Below are 18966 nucleotides of genomic sequence, written 5' to 3' on the forward strand. Positions count from 1 at the left end.
GAGATTTTAAAAGACTATTTAAGAATTTACACATAGGATCATTTTCCAAGGATACAAGGTCAGATCCACGCTTAGGCACGGAGCTCGGGAAAATGACCCATGCGCCATCCTGGGTGTCGCCTGCCTGGAGGGGCTGGAGGCTGACTGAGGACAAGCCTTGCACAGTCCAGGGAGACAGTCCTGTGACATCGTGAGCTGACGGGAGGAGCGTGGGGACAGAGGAAGGGGTAGGCGCTGGAGGCAGGCGACTCGAGGCCTGGCTGAGCTCCTCTCCAGATGTTCCCGTGTGTTTCCACCTTGTCTGCTTCACTCACATCCACACTCCTAACTCCGCCAGGATCGCAAGTGCTCGTGTAATTGCTTGGGGCTGGATGATGAGAGACCTCTGAGGTTTGGAATTACTTGTGCCAAGATCTGTCACACCAGAGAGCATTGTGTACTGCGAACAAGAAACCCAGAGGAATAAAAAAATAGACACAGTTATGAGGTGCGTAGCACATCCAAATTTCCATGATATGCTAAATAATAAAAATGTTTCTCAAGAAACATCTACCCTAACAGAAAGGAATCAATCAGCTGAGCTCAATTCTTGAGCATTTACTGAGATCCACTTATACTTGAGGTACTGTGAAAACGGATGAGAGTGAAGAGTGAGCCACGTACGGTCACACTGGTGACAATTACATCTTCAATAAATCTAAGAAGACAGCAAACATCAATTGATTACCCACTGTGAGCCAGGCGCTGTACTAGACTCTGAGGCTATTAAGTTGGTTAAACACAAAATTCTTATCCTTAGTAACTCATAGGCTGTTTGGTCTATTTTTATTTGCTGATTTTATAAAAAACCAAATTCTTATAGTCCAAAGTCTTCATTCAGTAGAGGAATAAAACTGAAAGATGCTTAAACTTGAGCCCGATGTCTTGGTTCCTCTACTGAGGTCTCAAAGAGTCAGACATAACTAAGCAACTAAACAACACAACAAATAAGAATACACTGACTCGAAGTGTTTTCCTACATTTCAGAAGAGCCTGGCAAGTCTGACATCTGCCCACAGATCTTGTGCTGTTGCTGAACCTGAGGGAGAGACAGGAAAAACTCAACTCATGCCAAGTATCATGGTCATCACTACTTTTGCTATTGAAAACCCTGTATTGGAAAAAAAAATTGATAATTTTTCAGTAAGGCCAGAATATAAGACATCTAAAGCTGAAACTCCAGTACTTTGGCCACCTCATGCGAAGAGTTGACTCACTAGAAAAGACTCTGATGCTGGGAGGGATTGGGGGCAGGAGGAGAAGGGGACGACAGAGGATGAGATGGCTGGATGGCATCACTGACTCGATGGACGTGAGTCTGGGTAAACTCTGGGAGTTGGTGATGGACAGGGAGGCCTGGTGTGCTATGATTCATGGGGTCGCAAGGAGTCGGACACGACTGAGCAACTGAACTGAACTGAACTGAACTGTTGTTTATCTCCATGAGTACTTCTGTACCAAATCAAGTAATCAGTAATAGTTTAAATTAATGATCTTGCAACCCCACTCCTTGACATATATCCAGAGGAAACCATAATTCAAAAACATGCATGTATCCTGATGTTCACTGCACCAGTATTCACAATAGCCAAGACATGAGAGCAGTCTAGATGTCCATCGACAGATGAATGGGTAGAAGAGGCATGGTAGACATGCAGTGGAATACGCCTTGGCCGTAAAAAATGAAATACTGCCATTTGTAACAACAGGGACGGACCTGGAGATAAACACACTCAGTGAACCAAGTCACGCAACAGAAAGAAGACAAGTATCACGTGGTATCGCTTCTATGTGGAATCTAAAAAAGTGATACAAATGAACTTATTTACAAAGTAAATAAAGAAGTAGACCCACAGGCATAGAAAAAACTTACAGTTACCAAAGAGGAAAGTTGGGTGGGGAGGGATAAATTAGGAGATTGGGATGAGCAGATACACACTATTATGTATGGAATAGACACATAATAAGGACCTGAGGCACGGCACAGGGACTCTACCCCACGTTCTGTAATAACCTATTAGGGAAAAAAAATCTGAAAAATAATAGACATATATGTAATGTATGACTGAATTAGTTTGTTGTAAACCTTAAACTAACAGAATATTGTAAATCAACTATACTTCAATGAGATAGTGGCATATTACATATATGCATATGTATTTATAGTAAGTTGTATATATGTGTGTGTGTGTGTATGTATACCTTACATATATTCCAAAATATTAGCAGAGATGCAAATTATGGTGTTGATGTTGGTTTTTGTGAATGACCTTGGATGTCATCTATGTGCTATTATTGTTATAGTTAGAAAAAACACAATTTTAAAGTGAGTTCTTTTTATAAAGACAAAAAATAATTTATTAAGCACTAACTCTGTCAGACATTATCCTAAGGATTTTGTACGTACTAACTCATTTACTTCCCATAATCACTGTATCAATATTGCTGCTGTACACTGTGTTGGTTATTAAGCTGCTATAAACATCAGCTATGAAAAACTGGGCTCCCCAGGTGGTGCAGTGGGGAAGAACCTGTCTGCCAACGCAGGAGACGTAGGAGACCCGGGTTCAACCCCTGGGTTGGGAAGGTTGTCTGGAGCAGAAAATGGCAACCCACTTCAGCATCCCTGCCTGGAAAATTCCGTGAGCAGAGGAGCCTGGTGGGCTACAGTCCATGGGGTTGCAGAGAGTCGGACTCAACTGAACACACACACACATGAATATATCAGGAGTCTTGAAAACATTATAAATGAAAGAAGCTCATTACAAAAGACCATGTATTGTATGATTTCACTTATATGAAATACAAAATTTTAGAATAGGCAAATCTTTAAAGACAGGAAGTAGATTAGTGGTTTCCAGGGACTAGGGGGTGGGCAAGTGGAAAGGGGAGTGATGGAACAGGGTTTGCTTTGGAGGCTGATTAAAATGTTTGTGGTGAGAGTTGCACAACTCTGCAAACATACCCAAAACCATTGAACTGGGCACTTTAAATAGACGGATTTTATGACATGTAAATTATATGTCAACAAATACACTTAAAAATATATCAACTATGGTCTCATGATCAGTTACACAGACAGAACCGGTAGCAGTTACACATATTTCTCACACATGATTTGATATGTGCATCTGTTCTATATGTTATATATGTATACGCTTTATATATGTGTGTTCTACATATTATATAAAGTTACATATTTCTAAATTAATTTGTATGTATAAATTATATGTAACTTTTTCTTCTTCTTGCAATGTAGTTGCATAAAACGTGCTTTGTTTAAAACTATGTTTTTAACACTTAAGACAGCATCTATTCCTAAAGCTCACTGTCCACATGGGTTACTTGATCCACCTCCATTCTCTGTGATAGCGCTAAGCCAACAAAGTCAGGGTGCTGGGCTGTCATCTGATATCCACCACAGCTTTCAAAGGAGAAAGGGGACGCTTAGAGCAGGTGACTCGTGGGGACCCTGAAGCGGTTTGGAGTCAGGGGCCTCGGCGTTCACGGAAAAGGCCTGCAGCCTCCATCTCCCCGTGGCCTTGACTAAGCCGACGCCACGAGAGAAGAGATGCTCACCCTACCTTACCTTCTCATCCTCCTTCTTCGATCACGTTTCACAGACGACTTCCTGTCACCCAAACGCCTCCTTCTCTCCTTCTGCCAAGTGGAGAATTATTAGGTGCGGGCATACTCAATAGACGGTTGTTCGGTCGCCCTTGAAAATGTTCATTTACTGTAATAGGCTCATTATTCTAGGAATGTAATTGGAACCCAGACTGTTATGACCTCAGGAAATAGAATGTAACAAAGCTATGCAGAAATATTAACTTTGCCCCCAAACAGGGCAGGGCTTTCCCTGGAGAAAGTGGAGAATCCACCACCCACCCTCTTCTCCCCTCCCAAACTCAGCGATGGTTGGCTCTTTGGGGAACTTAGAAGGCTTCTAGTCAAAAATCCTTAAGGGACCCATGGAGAAACTGAAGCCTACTAACTGAAAAAAATAGAACTTTTACTGTCCCAGAGGATTTTCTCTAGTGACCCCTAAGGTTTGGAATAGCCAAGAACTAAGCAAGAAAGACCTCATGTGCACCGAGGCGTGAGGGGCATCAGGCAGCATGGACGTTGTGTGAAGTTACCTGTAACCAGGTGTGAAGGTCAGTACTGAATGCATTTTAAACGGCAAAGAAAAAGTAAGAGGGAGGGTGAAAATCAAAGTCCCTATTAAAGGCCTACATAAAATGAGGGGATTAGACAAGATGAAAGCTCTGACACTTTACTTCATGATGTCTATTATTCTTTTAAAAATTATTAATAAAATGGAGTTCAATATAAATGCAATACACATTCAAGCAGCCACTGCAGGAATCTGGTTTGATATTAATGATTTAGACTGGAATCTGTTCAACAAATGGGCTTAAAATAATTAGAAATGTAATTAGAAATGTTATCCCCTTAGTGGGAGAAATGCTTGGACTAATCTGAGACCTTATTTCTAAGCTTCAGCATAGCTCTATTCCAGAGACCTCATTTGAGGTTGGTTCCCTTTTTGGAGTAAAGTTTTATGGCCTCACATGACTTTATAAGAAGGCCATCATTATATGCACACACACATACATATGAGCCATGTTTGAAATTTCTAATTTCAGACTCTGAACAAAGAAACTATTTTGTAGTATAATAACACATATTTACTCTTATTAAAATGGAAGGGTTATTATAAGTTTTACAACATTAAAAATGCAATGGGATTTTTAGATCCAAAATAATGCACAGCATTTAACATTTTTCAGTTGGCTTAAAAACACAGAGTGCAGACCAACAATCCAAGAGAAAAAGGGGCAAAGGAAAAGACGATAATTACGTCTTAAAGTTACGAAATACGAAAGACAAAAAGAGATGCTCACTGTATTTAGAGTAAGAAAAATGCAAATTAAAGCTATGCTGAGATGTCGTTTTTCATCCATCACGTTGGCAAAGCTCCGACAGTTGTTAGCGCCTTCCGTTGGGAGGCTGCAGGGAAAGAAGACCCTCATGCCTTGCGCGTGGGAGTGAGTGCTCCTGCGGGCCCTGCTGTGGTCTGTCTGTCAATGACCGTCAGACCTATCACGCCTATTACCCCTTAACCCGTTGCTCCCCTTCTCTAACTTTATCGTACAGACTTGCACACCTGCAAAATGACCCGTAAACAAGGCTTTCCGTTGCAGCATTGTTTACAACAGCAAAACCCAGACACACTCGGGATTTCCTTTAGCAGAAGCGATTTACAGTATGGAACATGCAGTCATTAGAGAACAATGAGGAGTCTTTCTATATATTGGAATGCAAAAATCTCCAGGTCTATAGTTCTGTGTAAAAGGCAAGGTGAAAAAGCTGAGGGTATTGTGCAATCATTTTGTGTAACAATGAAAGGAGAGATTAAACGTATATAGTTGCGTTTGTTAGTATTTGTACTTTAAAAGTCTGGGAAAATGCAAAGAAACAAGCAGAAGTTTAATGGGAGTGAGGTGGTTGGCTGCACCGAGCTGTGCCCAGGACCCATGCGTGGGACTCCCTCTGTCCCACAGCCTCACCGACACTTCTTGTCTTTTGTCTTTTTTCAGCAGTCACTGTAACGGGTGTGAGGTGACACCTCTTCATGGTTTTGATTTGCTTCTCCCTGACAATGAGTGATGTTGGGCATCTTTTCATGTATCTTTTGACCATTTGTATGTCTTCTTTGAAAAAAATGCCTATTCAAGTCCTTTGTCCATTTTTAAATTGAGTTACTTGGTTTTTCACTATTGAGTTGTGTGAGTTCCTTATATATGTTGGATATTATCTCCTTATCAAATGTGTGGTTTGCAAATGTTTTCTCCCATTTTCTGATGCTATAAAGACCTTGTTCCTCATAACTGTCCTCTTTCCCAGCTTAATTTTTGGTCTAGTGCCACTTACTGTCTGACAGTCATAAATTTCAGGTATTTTTAATTGCCTGGGATATAAGCTTCATGATATAAGCTTCAAGAGGACATTCATTCACGCATTCATAGAACCACCTGGCCCTCCCTGGCCGCTGTGCAGGTACGAGTTCCGAGGTCTCGTGTTGATACACACCCACCATGTAGGAAAGTTCAGCCGATGGGTCCCAGGCCAAAGACGTGCTAGTCTCAGTCGTGCCGACTGTTAGGACACGTCCCTCTCTCCTTCCAGATTCCCCCGCTGGGCTTTCCAAGCCTGGCCTGCGCCTCTGCAGAACATGTCAGGGCCAAGACGCTGCTCTGAGCTCATCTGATCTGCAGATAGGAGACCTGTCAGAGGTGGATTTTGTTGCCTTTGCAAAATACGAGACGGGAAAGAGTGGCACAGAGTGAAGGAAAAGGAAACAGTAAATGAGCAGAAAACTCTGAAGGGTGAGAAGTGGAGCATGTGCAGACACACACACACACACACACATGTGCAGACACACACATGTGCACACACACACTAAGGGGAAAAGCTGAAGGGTGAGAAGTGGAGCATTGCAGACACACACATGTGCAGACACACACATGTGCACGTGCACACACACATGTGCACACACGTGCAGAAACACGCACATGTGCACACATGTGCACACACATGTGCAGGCATACACACTGTGTAGACATGCACACTAAAGGGAAAGGCTGAGGGGTGAGAAGTGGAGCATTGCAGACACACACATGTGCAGACACACACACATGCGTGCACACACATGTGCAGGCACACGCGCTGGGTAGACACACACACTACAGGGAAAGGCTGAGGGGTGAGAAGTGGGGCACGTGGGCACACACACCAGAAGGAAAACCCTGAATGACACACAATCACACAGTGAGGTAAACACTGAGTGTCACACTCTGTATCCTGAAATCAGAGAACAACTGTTTTTAAAAATGATTTATTAACAGTCACAAAAATGGACTCTAGTCAGCCAGAAAGAAGACCTCCATTCATATCTTTTAAAAAGCAAAAATAACCTTTTCTGATCATAAAGAAATAACATGAAAAAGTAATAATAAAAGTAGAAACTAGGAAACAAACCTACCATCTAGAAATATTTTTAAACCTTTAAATTCTTCTGTTACTGAAAAATCAAAATCAAGATAGCAGAATATCCGTTAAAAACAAATGAAAACAATTTTTTCAATAGGAAAACAGTAATAACAATAAGGAAATAAAAGCGTTGGTTTTAGTAAAACTCACATCAAAATCCATTGGAATGTCCCTCTGTATAGCCCAGGGAACTATATTCAGAGTCCAGTAATAAATCAAAATGGAAAAGAATATAAAAGGAATGTATGTGTGTGTATAACGGAGTCACTTTGATATACAGCAGAAATCAACACAACATCGTAAATCAACTCTACTTCAGTTTTAAAAAAGAAATTGAAACGATGAGGGGAGAAATGCAAATACGAAAAACAGCAATGGACTCATACGCGGCGCTGAAAACACGAGCAAAGAGACACAGGCTGTGATCAGTGATTCCGGCTCTGAGCTCCTGGAGGCTGTAGCCCCTCCCTTCACTGACTGCCCCCTGCCTCACCCTGGTCCTTACAGGCTCCGTCCAGGAAGCGGAGGTTGGTTTAGTCACTAAGTCGTGTCCGACTCTGCGACCCCATGGACTGTAGCCCACCAGGCTCCTCTGTCCATGGGATGCTCCAGGCAAGACGACTGGAGTGGGTGGCCATTCCTTTCTCCAGGGGATCTTCCCGACCCAGGAATCGACCCCAGGTCTCCTGCACTGCAGGCAGGTTCTTTACCACTGACCCGCCAGGAAGCCCCGTCCAGGAAGTAGGTCCCGGCTCTCCACCCCCGCCCCTGCTGCTCCCCTCTCTCCGGGGGCGACCTCAGTGCCGAAGGCAATCGAGTCAGGAAAGAGGATGCAGCAGGCCTGCCCCTCATGCCCACCCTACAGAAAGCGGGATCTGGTCGTTCATGTGTGACGTGGGCGAGGGTGTTCTTGGAGTCAAAGAAAATACCCAGAGTTGTGACCCCAAGGGGAGGGTTAGCAGGAGACATTTCTGAAGTGATGGCTCTGAGTTGGGGCCCCCAACTACCGAGTTTCCCGTATCCCCCAGGCAGACCCCTAGATACCTCGGTCAGCCAGGCTCCACACAGGAAGCAGATGGCTCTCCTGGAAAGCTTTTAACGAGGTTATTTACAGAAGTTCGGGCAAGTTGGCATTAGTGTTAGTCACCCAGTTGTGTCCGACTCTGCGAACACACGGACTATAGCCCGCCAGGCTCCTCTGGAGGGGTTGCCGTTTCCTTCTCCAGGGATCTTCCTGACCCAGGGATCGAACGTGGGTCTCCTGCACTGCAGGCGGATTCTTTACCACTGAGCCACCAGGGAAGTCCAGGCTAGGGGTGGTCAGGTGGCCCAGCGGCAACACGGAAAACCATCACCACTCTCACCCGAAGGGAAAGACGGCAGTGCTCCTGTGGGCCCAGGCCTGCAGACCCAGAGCAGGTGCATAAGCTTCTGCCCTCTCTCTGCCCCACCCTCTGGTCCCACAGGTGTTGTCCAGTGATCATATCCACTGGATGCCAACCCGCCTGGGCACAGCGTGGGCTGAGCAGGATGGAGAACAGATCTGGGCTCGGCGGCCAATACTGCACAGCCGGCTCAGCCGCCATCTGCCCCTCAGGCTCACCTGTCACCGTGGACAGCCTCCTCTTCCTTCAGAGAGGATCCCCTGCGGGAAGCTCGTCCAGAGTCCACAGCGACCTCTTTTTGTGAACACTGATGGAGTTTGCTCTCTTCCCACATGTGAACCAAAGTCCCCGAGAAGCTGAAATGTGATAATGTGTCAAAAAGTCACCTAAAACTTCTCAGACAGTAATGAAAGTTAAAAAACAAAAGCAGGAAGGCATTTTCTATAGGGCAATTATTTGGAGAAAAAAATTAAAAATCAGTGGTTTCATGCTGTTGCTGCTAAGTCGCTTCAGTCGTGTCTGACTCTGGGTGACCCCACAGACAGCATGACGTGCTCACAAGAGCAAAAATGTACTCGGTGATAAACTCCATCATCTGCCACACAGACTTGTGTTCCCTGAAGACATCACAGGCACACAAGCTTAACAAACGGGGTTTGTGAAAGTATTTGTACAGCTGTAAAGAACCAGGCAAATATAAGTTTATAGTATTATATTCAAACAAAGCAATCTATTATTATTGTTATAATACATATTAGTAAGCATGCATTAAATTTATATTACAGATTCACAAGAAATTACTTAGTTTACTTTTTTTATTAAACAAGTACTTATTAAGTACCTGTCATGGTACTTAAGGCTCCAGAATTACAAACCTGAAAAGCCCAGCCCTTAGAATTTATGCTGGAAAGGACAGGGTTCAGTAAGCGGTTGGCAGTGGGTCTAGTCTAGCGCGCTGGCTGTCTATTTATAGCCTGTGAGCTAAGAGTTGCTTTTACAGTTGTAAATGGTTTTGAAGAATGAGAAGAATAATATTTCATGTCAAAATTAGATGAAATGCGAATTTTAATGTCCTCGAATAAAGTTTTATTGGAACATGGCCACACCTCTTGTTTGCCTGTGGCTGTGGCCTCTCTGCAGTTGAATAGTTGAGGCAAAGACCGGGTAGCCCACAAGGTCTAAAGTATTATCGTTATAAAACTCATTCTCTGGCCTTTACAGAGCAATGCTGCTGAGCCCTGGTCCGGAGAGTTACCTGGAGATGCAGGACATTTGCATTGCTGACGGACCCAACGCCTTCCAGAGGAGCCAGCCTTAGTGCTTGGCTTTGCCCAGCCCAAGAGAGCAAGCGTCTCCTCCAGGAGAAAGCACCAGAGAGAATGTAAGGCAATTAAAGCTGCGCGTTCTGAAAGCTGGGTGCGTGAGGGGCTTGCACGTTTGCTTTCGGTGTTGTGTGTGTGCGTGTGTGATACACAAGTGCATCTTGCCAGGAAAAGGAGGAGGTGGGAAGGAACAGGGTCCACCAGCCGCAGGACTCGGCACCGCTGCCCCGGGACTTCAGGGCAGGTGGGGCGGGGCAGCTTTCCGGAGAAGGAGAATCTTGCGTCTTGAGGGTGGGCACCTTCGGAGGGGTGCCCCCTCCATCTCTCCACCCACGGCAGGATGGCCAGCCCCTCACCACATGCCAGTTCTCCGTGTGTTCACGTTGACCTTCGTGTGTGTTCACGTTGACCTCGAGTGCTTTTTAAGGGGAAGCTGAGGAGTGGTTTACGCGAGGAGACCTGAGAGGCGGCTGCAGCCTCCGGCAGGCGCGTTAGTCACAGTTGCCCTGTGACAGTCTGAATCCTATTGGCTTCCTAACATTACTCTTCAGAGAATTTTTATTCTTGAAAAACAGCAAATTGTTCATCTCTGGAACACTAGATAGGTCTGTGACTCTGAGAGCATTTTGAAAATTATAAATGATAAGGAAACTCTGGGCCAAATTTTTTATATGACGCTCCAAGAATTATGCAGGATGGGAATCTGACCCTTTGAGAGTTAAAAATGTTTCTGGAGACAGAGAAGACTTCACGCACTAGAGCGAAAGTGCCTTAAATCATATCGATGGTGCAATTATCTCTCGGCAAAGATCCTCGGAGTTGAAGTTCAAGCTGGGGGTCAGGAGGATGGCTGGGGGAAACAGGGTCCCCCTTGTTAAAATAAAGCAATTAGTTTAATATATACTATCGGGGAAGGAGAGCAGGGAGGGAAATTCCCCTTGTCAAACGTTGAACACTGAGAGCATCGCTTACAGCAGAAGTAATAAGGCACTCTTCATGAAAAAGTTGGCCCTATACCATGCTTAAATGCAAACATGTGCATCCTTTCTAGCTTTAATTCATTTAAACTTCTGTTAACCGGGAATATTTTTATGTGCATTCTGTCGTTCCCTTTCTTACTTGAACAAAAATGTGTCAGGGGACAGGAATGGTGCCCAGGGTTGCAAACGCATTCAGACACCATAAAATATTTAACAGCTCTTTCTGGTACAGTTAAGCCCCACCGAATGGCTAAACAAACTTCAATTTACAATTCAAGGGCTGAAGCATTCAAAGGGCCATACGATTTTGCTGCTGCTAATTTATATCTCTCAGAGACAAGAAATCTAAAATGAGTCATTTCAAAGTTCCCAAACCCACATTCCTTCTTATGAAATACATATCTTTATTTCCAGGAGATTGCATTCTTTGCCACAGAGAAGGGCAGCATTGCTCTGATAGCTTTAAAGTTCTGTGCTGTCTATAGAGATCTCAGAGAAAGGATTCTTGTTTCTCCTTCTTCAGATAGTGACTTCTAAGCAAGCTGACTTCTCCCCTGGCATACTCCAACCTGACTGGACAAAGGAAGAACTATGGCCCGGAAGAGGAACTATTTTTAAACTATTCTTTAAAACAAAAATGATTTTTTTCCCCATAAATAATTTTTTTTTTAATTTAGAGGACTAGAACCAGTTTGTTTTTGGCCTTTCTGCTGAAAATTTGTCTCATTTAAGAGGCAGTTAGGATCTTTACCGTATGTATGAATTAGTGTAATTTCATTTTGGATAGGGATAAGCTTCTGCTTCTGATAAAAGCCCAGAGTTTCATCTGGTTCCTCAGAAAATAAAAAAAAGAATAAATAAGCCTCAAAAATATGATAGGTGATTTGAACCCAACTGGGATCCAGGGCTTCTTTTGGTCTCATACAATGAGTGGAATAAATTAGCTTTTGCAATGATACACCTGGGTGATTCTCAAAACTATCATCCTGAGTTTTCACTTACCCAAAAGAAGATCTACTGTGTGACTCCATTTATCTGAAGCCCCTGAACAGGCCAAGTCAAAAGCTGGACGAGAAGCTGTCTGACTGTGAAGGGGGAAATCAGGGACTTTGCTGTTTTATGTCTTGATGGGGTTTTGACGGGTGGAGAGATATACGAGAAGACGCCTGCAGGAGACTGTTAATAGTAGGCTCAAGGTCCTGGCTAGGCAGGCGTTCTGGTTAAACCCTTCTGACTCATTCATAGTAACGACTTGGGGGAGAGGCGACAAGAGCCACCACAGCATCAGGCCGGGGACACAGTTTAGGCTGCCGCTGTCCCGGCTCAGAGCAGCTCACACAGGCGGTCACCGCGCTCACACGAGATCCCAACTCTCAACTTACCGCTTACGTGTTGGAACAAAGGTATTTGTTTCCTATGGATTATCTTGAACAGTGTGAAAGTCCTCACAAAGCTACTCAAAAGTCTCACGGTCCCCTTCCTCTAATACAGAAGCCATAGAATCTATGCAGCGAGGGTAGATAAAAGAGCCAGTCCTGGGCTCTGAGACGCCGGTGGGCCTCTGAGGACAGAGTGTGCCGCAAAGCTTTTTAGAGAGGGAAGATCTGGGAGGTCTGCCTGTTTCAGGGTTTCACCCTTTCCCCTTCACTCACCTTTCTTCCTGCCTGGAATACAGGGCCTGGAAGTGCAGCAGCCCTCTCGCCACCATGAGGATGAAGACAAGCCTGCAGAAGATACCAGAGCAGGAAGATAGGGGGAGCCTGGGGAGCAGCCTGGTTTCGACCACACTAAGATTTCTTATTATCTGACACAGATAAAGTCCTTCGTTTTTAAACATCTTCAGGTTTTGTATTGCATTCAGTCAAACACATGCCTAATATTCATGGCATCTTAGATCTTAACTTTCACTGACTTCAGCAAGGGGTACAGCAAGTTGAGCATGACTAGGGTGGAGGCAGGGCGGAGAAGGCAATGGCACCCCAATCCAGTATTCCTGCCTGGAAAATCCCATGGACGGAGGAGCCTGGTGGGCTGCAATCCATGGGGTTGCTGAGGGTTGGACACGACTGAGCAACTTCACTTTCATTTTTCACTTTCATGCATTGGAGAAGGAAATGGCAACCCACTCCAGTGTTCTTGCCTGGAGAATCCCAGGGACGGGGGAGCCTGGTGGGCTGCCGTCTATGGGGTTGCACAGAGTCGGACACGACTGAACTGACTTAGCAGCAGCAGCAGCAGCAGGGTGGAGGCAGGGCGAAGCACCCCCCAACCAGCACACACAGAAACACAGACTGAGAGGGTCAGGAAGGCTGGGGGTTGGGGGCGGGGGACACACAGGCCAGTCACCACATCTCCCTCTTCCTCCTCTACCTCCTTGACACTGTTGTACTGAATCTGGGTAAAAAAGCACAAGGGCAAGCTTGAGTGAAAAGAGGCTGCCAGAGAGCTTGATGCCATGGCCCTGGAGACATCACAGAATGCACAGGGGACTCTGTTGCCAAACAGAAAGGCCTGAAGCTCTGCAGATTGTGTCTGATTATGTCTAAGGACCCCAGGCGTTTCCACATCCCGTGTCTGCAGCTATCCCTCCACTCCCAGCAGAGCCTCCTCCTCACAGCCAAGGTCTGGGGGCCTCCAGATGCCAGAGGCCCAGGGGCAGCTTCCAGGAAGGGTAGCCCGGGACGTCTTGGTGATGGCGGTTGGGTGTGAGTGGCAGCCACTTCGGGGATGGGGGTCACCAGGCTGCAGGAAACTGGAATGACTGAGTCATTCTACAGACGTGGCTGCTCCTTGCCAACCCAGGTTCCCAGACCAGCTTCAGATAGAATAACTTGAGCAGGGTGAATTCACACTCCATGAAAAGAGACGGGAGACACAAATCTATACCTTTTCCTCATATTCCCAGAAACGGCGGCTTCCTGCCCACGGCACATGCAAACCTTTAATCTGCTAGAGTTTGAGAAAGGATGAGTTCTCTCAGCACTGGGATGTAGACCCTGCAGGTAACGGCTGTCCACAGCTTCTAACTCGGCACCACCATGTCACTCTGACACTGTTTAAACCTCTCTCTTGGGCTGGCAGGGCAGCCCCCAACGCCGGGAACACAGAGTAAGACTGCCAGGCTGCCCCCTTCCTGCTGTCCACATGGTGAGTTTCACAGGACACTCGCTTATTACAAAACTTGAAAAATATTGTCAACATCTCTGAGAGCCAAACCTCACCCCGGCTCAACAGCTAACGTGATGTGAGTGGCCTTGGAGTTTATAAACCTGGAAGTCACATTCAGTCACTGGCAGGAAGCGGAGTTTACTTTCGTGGCCAGATCTGTTTTCTGCTTATGACAGGATTTTTTAAATTGCTGGTGAAAATCGCTGTGGCACAGCTGGAAGATTACCAGGCAGACGCTGACCGTTTCACTTCTAGCTGACAGCTTTGCTCCCTTTTGTTTTTGAAAATAGTGGCATTAAAAAAAGAAAGAAAGAAAGAAAAAGGAAATTGTATTTTCTACTGTTAAAGTCCTTGTCCTGTCCTGATTACGTGAAAGGTTTGAAACGAGCCTTCCTACCTCAACAGTGCACCCGTCAGGCACGAGTGACCGTGGCGAGGTTCCAAGCCCCTGGTTTAAGGCAGTGTTGCTGGAGCCCTGACCTACGTTCTTGGCCTGATGGGCGTCGCAGCGGGACCCTGGGTGTCTCCACGGCTGACACATCAGACTCACGTGGAGACGCTCAGCACAGCCGGACGCAGGTCCCCCTGAGCGCTGACGCCCAGCACCATGTGGGCAGGGCTTTTGTTATGTCCTGCATCACCCGCATAAGCCCGCCGTTCTGCCAGCCATTCTTGGCAAGATGCTAAATGCAAAGAAACACTGTCTGACATCCCAGGTTTTTTCATGAGAAAAGCAATTAAAATAGATTTTCCTGGGGTCTCTGTAAAATGCAAAAGGGGACTCTGTTAATTAAAAACAAACAGACAGACATAAAAGCAGACAAAGGACTCCAGAAAGTCTCCTTTCCAATCGCTCTTTTTCACGTCTTTTCACGGCTCCATCACACGTCAGCATCGGTCAGTCTCAGCTTGAGGCTCGCGTTTCCCCCTGCCCACCCACCCCATTCCCCCCGGAAACTCTGGAAGTCAGCCCCCCTCTGGGTTCTCTGCCTTTGCCATGCATTCACTGCTGCCACCTGCCCAGCAGAGCTTTGGAAGTGGAGGATGTTAAGACAACATTTCCCTCACTGCGTAGGGCAGTGGGGGGCAGGTATTGATGCAGATAGAAATTCCACAGTTTTGGGGAAAATAGAAATGCTCAAAATGCCTCCTTGGCCAAATGCCAACTTCTTTTCTAGGTGACCAGAACTTATAAGAAGTCCCAGGATGGATGGACTGAAGTCCATTCCTTCATCCAGCACCACAGGGGGTGTGTCTGCAGGAAGGTTTAGGGGAAAGGTCCCCACCCTTCTAGATCTGACCCAGAGCTTTGCACAGCTGCCCTCGATGGCCAGGAACAAACTAGAACCACCACCACCAAGGCCTGGGCACAGCTGTCGTCCGGACCATTCACACGTCTTAACTGCCCATTTGTTAAACTTTCTCAGCTGGACTAAAACAGCTTATTTATAGCCCTGTATAGGACTCAGAAAAGACGGGACTTTTCTTGGAGGTAATCCACAGCCTGCAGAAAACCCACAACGGGCTGAATCTGTGTGTGTGTGTGTGTGTGTGTGTGTGTGTGTTTGCCACTGGAATATACCAGGCCCCCGCCCCCGCCAAGAGGGTTCCTCCAGCAAATGACCTGGGCAGTCGCGTGCTTGTTTTGTGCCTCCAAAGTCTGACACAGCGTAGACGCACGATGAACAAAGAGACAGGGTTAGAAACACGCCTGGAGCTCGTGACTTCAGCTTCTTAGGGCAGAGACAAGTCACCACTCGTCGTGTGGGAGGTGGACGCCGGGTCCCAGGTCCTCCCTGCGAGGATCCCTGTGGGTTACCTGCCCTCCGCTGACCCCGCCTTCTGCCTCATTCTGTGCATTGTGCGCCCGGCAGATCTGTGCTCTCCTAATCTTTCTGTCATCAGCGATCGGCCTGCCTTCTGGCAGCTTTTTGGCTTGAAACTGAACACTTTTGACAAGTTCTACAAAGACAAGCATTTAGCCAAGGGGCTCTTTTGTCAATTAAGACCTTTCATCCCTCAATTGCCATCAGGGGCTCACGGGGTCCCCGTGCTGTCTGGATTTCAGGAATGAAGAGGAAAAATGTCAGACCTTCTAAAGTCACTCCCTCAACACAGGAAAGGCAAGTTCTTAGCGGCGCAGACTTAAACACCTGCCCAAAGAGGAGGCGTACGTGCGTGGCGGGCCTTTCCGCCGTTCTCCACCGGCGATTGCCCGCTGCCTTGGAAATACCCAGGCAGCCTCTGGGGTCCAGATTGTCCAAACTGACCGTCTCACCAAGTTGCTGATTCAGAGTGATTCCAATATACAAGAAAACTGTTAAAGCTTATGCTTCAGCTGTTGAAAGCTGGCCTCAAGTTTCTAATATTGGATTATGTGGACAACGTACAGATGTGTTTCTTATTATTCATACTCATAGTATACATATAAATACATGGCCATGAGAACGTGACTCAGTCCCACGGAAGCCTGAAACAGTTCTCTGGGCTTCTTGCGGCCAAAGTCACTGTTAATCGTACAGTTTAAAACACCAGCCTTTGTTCTGATGGCCATTTTTTAAAAAACTACTTGTTTTACTCGGGTCATATTTCCCCTTTTGAGATGATTTAAGAACTTTAATAAACTGGGATCCTAAAACTCTCAGGATGCCTTTCCTGCTCTTCTGGGAAGAAGACACATAGATGAACCCGAGCTGAGACTGAATTATGTTCCGAAAATCCAAAGGCCAAGAGGTCTGGTTGGCCCTGAGAGCTAGAATGGCTGATTTACAATATCACCGAAGTCCCCACGGAGGGCGAGCACGTCTTGTCTCTGCTGCCTTTGTAAATTTTGTGTAATTTAAGAATGTTAATGCAGATAGGGTTGAAAGCGCCAGCAAATACTCGCAAATCAAGCAGATTTACCCCAAGCTCAAACTTCCGCTTGCTGAACGCCTCTCAATGGAGATTAACTTTCATCTCTAGCAAACTGGGAAAACGAAAGGCTCGTCAGCCCGTTGTTCAACTTACTAAGTTTCTTCACTAGCCTTCAGGTGTGTAACTTGAAATACTTTGGTGAAAACCAGCACAAATCGTGAAGAACTGTGAGATGGACGTGGCCCCGTTCAGTTGCCTTGGATCCCAAGATATTTCAAAGTTTTTCTCCAGCCTGGATCCTCCAAACTTGTGAGGGTGTTTCACCTTGGAGGGGAGCCAAGGAAAACTCAATTGTGCAGAGATAGCCACCACCAATGGGATGATGGTAGGAAAAGTAAGAAAGGAGACGGATCACTAGAAGACCAGGAAATTAACGTTCACGCCACACACTCCGTCTGTCCTCTCCTGAAACTGATGGAAAGGGGGAAAGTAAGAGGTCTGATGAAACAGTTTCTAAGTTAATTTCTGCAGAATCAAATTTGATTAATGATATTACAGATTCATTTGCCAGAAACTTTTGAGCATAATCTTTAGGGTTTGTGATCTTCAGGAAGTTCTTCGCACAGCCCTCTCCCTACGTCTTTTCTTGTTTAAAGGAGAGCCAACAGCAGAGAGTGGGCAGCGGTGACCTGGTTCCACCCTGGCCTAAGTTGTCGGGCCTCTTATAGATGTGGTGGCCATTTCGTGCTCAATTAGGATTCACTTATTTATTCTTCCCATTCCCAAATCAAAAGAGTAAAACCAGAAACAATCCCTGCCTGTTCGGGAGTGGAGACAGCCATGCAGCGGTCACATGATTACCTGTTCAATTGCAATTTGTAGAAACCTTTGGATAGAGCTCTGCAGTCCTCCTACGGGGGTGGGGCCCAGTGGGGACGAGAGGAAAGGACTCCGGGAAGAAGCCTGGGCCTGGCAAGGTGTGAAGGATGTGGGGGGCGGTCACCAGGCAAAGCAGGGAGGAAACAGCACACAGGAAGAGACAAAGGGGCTTCCCTGGTAGCTCAGCTGGGAAAGAAGCCGCCCGCAATTCAGGAGACCGGCGTTCAGTCCCTGGGTCGGGGAGATCCCCTGGAGAAGGGAATGGCTACCCACTCCAGTGTTCTTGCCTGGAGAATTCCATGGACCGAGGAGTCTGGCAGGCTACCCTCCATGGGGTCAAGAGTCGGACACGACTGAGCGGCTTTCACTTTCACAGAGAGACTGAGGCAGAACAGGGGCCCGGTCAGGGTGGGGCGGGTGGGTCTGTCACGGAGGGCCGGGCACCTGTTGCGGGGCCGGAGCACAGGCCTTGGGCAAGAAGCCTGGCGTGCTGAGGGCGTCTGGCCCAGCCATGCCGGGGTCTGGGAGGCCACGTGGCCAGCACGCTCCCCTAAGGCGGGGGGAAGCCAGTGGTGTGGTTTTCACCTCATTTTGCGCAAGGCTGTTCCAGCAGCAGGTGGGAATTCACCCCAAACGGACAGCAGGGATGAGGGCAGCACGGTGACTGCAGTGGCCGGAGGGGTCTCGGGGGCTTGGACACGGGTGCAGAGGGCGTAGGGGAGACAGGGGAGGGCTGGAGGTGGCCCCAGGCTGCTCGCGTGGGCCCGTGTCTGGCTGGTGGTACCTGTCATGGGGATAAAGAGCCGAGCAAGCACCAGGCTTTCAAGGGAAAAAACGACTTTGGTTTTGGACACGTCAGGATTGAGCTGCTCTGGAACATCTCAGAGGAAATGTCAAGCGGGCAGTGGGATACCCAGGCCTGGGTCTCAGAGGGAGGTCCAGGCCAGAGGTAGACACGATGAGTTATACGGCAGGTTAAAGGTGAAGCACGAGCATAACTGGCATTACTAATCTATTTGCAAACACGATGCTGGAAGCAAAATTTAAAGTAATAAAAACATCTGGACCCCTCTAACTGTTATCCATCACACCTAACGTGGCCCTCCCCCACCTCCCTTCCCCTGCAGCCTTGACACTTCATTGCTGTCCCTCAGGCCCTCCATCTGACACGGGGGCCTCCTGGGAAGCCTGTCTGGCTCCGGCTATCACACACTAGAGTCATTGTCCTGGCACTCAGCTGGGAGGACTGGGGGTCCTGTTCAGCAAAGTTCCCGGATGCCC

At 46.8% G+C, this 18966-nt stretch overlaps 2 long non-coding RNA genes across 4 annotated transcripts in view; one reads left to right on the forward strand and one right to left on the reverse strand.

Annotated features, from left to right (window-relative positions):
* LOC133236803 (uncharacterized) lies at window positions 1–3782 on the reverse strand. Its single transcript, XR_009733047.1, has 2 exons — window positions 3629–3782; window positions 1–439 (listed from the first exon to the last, which is right to left on the reverse strand). It is a non-coding gene; the product is annotated as an uncharacterized LOC133236803 (long non-coding RNA).
* LOC133236802 (uncharacterized) overlaps window positions 3780–18966 on the forward strand; it is a 25546-nt gene continuing 10359 nt past the window's right edge. For 2 of the 3 annotated variants that reach the window (XR_009733045.1, XR_009733046.1), the window contains exons 1-2: window positions 3780–4196; window positions 9702–9861. This is a non-coding gene — a long non-coding RNA (uncharacterized LOC133236802). Of the gene's footprint in view, window positions 4197–9701; window positions 9862–12027; window positions 12186–12457; window positions 12621–18966 lie in introns of those variants that run through there. The other variant, XR_009733044.1, reaches the window with a different exon arrangement.

This window comes from Bos javanicus, chromosome 23 (genome assembly GCF_032452875.1).
Source record: "Bos javanicus breed banteng chromosome 23, ARS-OSU_banteng_1.0, whole genome shotgun sequence".
Taxonomy (NCBI): domain Eukaryota; kingdom Metazoa; phylum Chordata; class Mammalia; order Artiodactyla; family Bovidae; genus Bos; species Bos javanicus.